The following is a 3,240-nucleotide window of genomic DNA, read 5'->3' as shown; positions in this document are numbered from 1 at the left end:
GAGTGATTTAACCTCCTAGTTCACTGTGTGGTGCCTGGGGTCTTACAAGCTGCCATCCAAGGCACAAAAGTTGGTCTGTATTCACCTGGAACAATCAAGGAAAAAGTTGAGTCAGGAAAAGGAGGAGGATAAGGAATGTGTGGTAACTGCCTCCATGAACAGCTGCCTCATTGGCCATGAGAGTAGAAGAACAGGAGAGTGCCTGGCTGCCATTACGGAATATCTTCATTGAAACTTCTAGAGCAGAATCCTGATCTAAAGAGGGAAAATGCACAACAGAATTTCAAATTCTTATGGACTCCAGGCTTCCTGGAGCCATGAAGGTTGGATGAACCCCTGAAGCTATTGCCCTGCGATCATCTTTAAACCTTAAACCAAAAATATCCGTTAGAGTCTTCTTAAAATCGAACAATAGTTTAGCTTAAGTAGTAAACAATGAGCCTTGAGCATTCTGCTCTTTAGAAAACTGTCTCTGTGTGATCAAACTGACAACAGCAACTCAGAAGAGCTGACAGGAACCCTAGGGAGCACTGAGTTTATGTTAAGGGGAGAACAACTCAGAAAAGTTCAGTGAGAATGGTTGTGTGACTGGAAGAACATAATCAATGTCAGTAAACGGTACCTGTAGAAAATGTTGAATTGGTGTATGTTTTGCTGTGTATATTCTCCACAACAAAATTATAAAATTATGTAACTAAAGAAAACAAAAGTTGGCACTTTTCACCTGTGGCAAAGACGCCATGATTTGCTTTCGTTAAAATTACAGCAAAAAAAACCTACACTACAGCTCTACTCTGTCACGTGGTCTCACCATGAGTCTAAAATTACCTCAATGATACCTAACAAGTAGATACACAAAAGTCTTGAAAGTAGGGATGCAAACAGCTATTTTTACACCAATGTTCAAACACCACTATTCAAAATAGCAAAAAAGTGTAAAAAAAAAACAAATGTCCATCAACAGACGCATGGATTAAAAAAATAGAATATTATTCGGCCATAAAAAGAGATTAAGTTCTCATAAATGTTACGCTATGGATGAATCTTGAAAACTCTATGCTAAATTAAACAAGTCAGACACAAAAGTATAAATCTTGTACAATCTCACTTAAGTATCTGTAATAGCCAAGTATATAGAGACCAAATCGTTACTAGGGGAAGATGGGAGAGAGGAGGGGAGTTAATGCTTAGGGGACACTGACTTTCTTCTAATGGTGATGGAAAATCTTGGAAATGGATAGAGGTGATAGTTGCACAACATGGTGAAAGCAATTCACGTTGAATTCTGCATGTAAAAATGGTTGAAAAAGGAAAAAGACTTGTTATATTTATATTACCACACACACACACACAGGTACCATGAAATGACACTATTAAGAAGAAAGAAAGAAATTTAGTTTCTTGGTTGGAATGTAAGTGAAAGGAGGGAGCTTTAGATACTGTGAGGATATAGAGAGGAAAACTGGTATTTCTAAGATTTCACACCAACCTCAGGCTGTACTAACCTAAAGAAATAAAATCACATTTCAAGAACTGCAGTGTGTAAAGAATTGGTTTTTTAAGGTAATTAGATCTAGATCACCTGGTTAATATGTGAAAAAAAGACTCCTTCCATAATAATAATTAAATATATATGTACACACAAAACAGGAACTATAATTCATAGCAACTTTAAAAAAGATTAAGCACTGGCACTCTCAATAATTTCTCCAACAGGACACTGAAATACAGACACTTGAAATTTGCTCCATAGGGTTTTCAGCGCTGTGACCTTTCAGGAGCACATAGACAGGCCTGTCTTTCAAGGCACATCTGGGTGAGTTCAATCTACCAACCTTTCCACTAATAATCTGAACCTTTTCCGCCACCCAGGGCCGCCCTACTTCACTCTTTCACTGTGTAAAATAATTCTTATACAAGATGAGGGAACTTTTCAACACTGCAGTGTCGCTGACCCTCTAAGATCTGAAGTATATGGGTTAGTGGCGTTACAAGGGCCTCCCACCTTCCCTTCATTCCTAATTTTCGCCGCTCTGACTCTAGGAATACGCAGGGTTTGTGCTCCAAGAAGCCATCGACCTTTTAAGGACATTGCTTCTTTGGTAGCAGAAACTGTGGTTCTGAAACAGGCTGTCAGCCATACTGAAAACCCCAGTCAACACGCCTCCCCCTCCCCCTTTGTCTTGCTAACCACAAGCTTGTTTTGAGCAGGAAGTCGCAGCAGGTACTGGCTGGGTCCATTGACTAGCCCTAGTTACACCCTGAAGCATGCACAGATTGAAATCACATCCTTCACCTGACCCTCCCCCCACCCCAATATAGGCAGGGGAGGGCTAAAGGCAGAAGACTCCAGGTACCAAACCCAGCCCCTGAGGCCACTGGAAACAAAAAGCTCCCCAACTCCCGTAGTCAGCCAGCACGTGGCCATAAGGTCACTAGACCCCAGGTGCTCCTTGTATGTGCAGACAATAAACTTGCCACTTTCTGCTGCCCTTCCAATCGGTGTTCATCTTATTTCAATCGGCTAATAAGACAGGGCAAGAACCCGAGTGGTTAGGTTACAGTTCAATTCCCAGTACCCAATCTAGCACAGACTACACACCCAGGGTGTGTCATCTCAATAAATCGTTCGTCGCCTGCATTAAGACCGTTCAGCAACATCACATTTTATATCGGACCAACTACGACTGGCTGCATGGTTTGTCACACAATCGTGATGAAAATTTCTGCCTTAACGCCCAAGAAATTCCTCGAAAGGTGCCTGTATTAAATGTTTTCCTCCTGAAACTGGGATAAACGTGCTCCTAAACGTACGTACTATTTCCAAGTCATGTTTTTTGATTGTTCATCAGTCCTAAATACATATACCCATTAAAGGAGGAGGTTATATTCCTCGCCACAATCTTCATTTCCCCAGGACCACTAATACTCAACAAAAGTCCTGCCTGATGAAGGACAGAAAAGAAAGAGGAGCCGTTTCAGGCAGGGAGACTGTGATCACTATGCCCCTTGAAGTAACAACAGATTTGCATTTGAGTTCAGACACTACCACTGAGTACATATTTGTCTACGGGCGAGGTATTAAATTTCTCCGAGATTATTAGACTTCTGTAAAACGTTACAAATCGTCGCTCCCTGGCAGTGGTGTTTGGAGGCTCAGAGAAGGTCCCTTAGACGAAGTCCTCGACCCCGTGCCCAGCCCTCCAGAAACAGCTCAATAAACGGTAAATATACGCAGGG

The sequence above is a fragment of the Loxodonta africana genome, chromosome Y (genome assembly GCF_030014295.1).
Source record: "Loxodonta africana isolate mLoxAfr1 chromosome Y, mLoxAfr1.hap2, whole genome shotgun sequence".
In the NCBI taxonomy this organism is placed as follows: domain Eukaryota; kingdom Metazoa; phylum Chordata; class Mammalia; order Proboscidea; family Elephantidae; genus Loxodonta; species Loxodonta africana.
Note: the sequence above shows the minus strand (reverse complement) of the source record.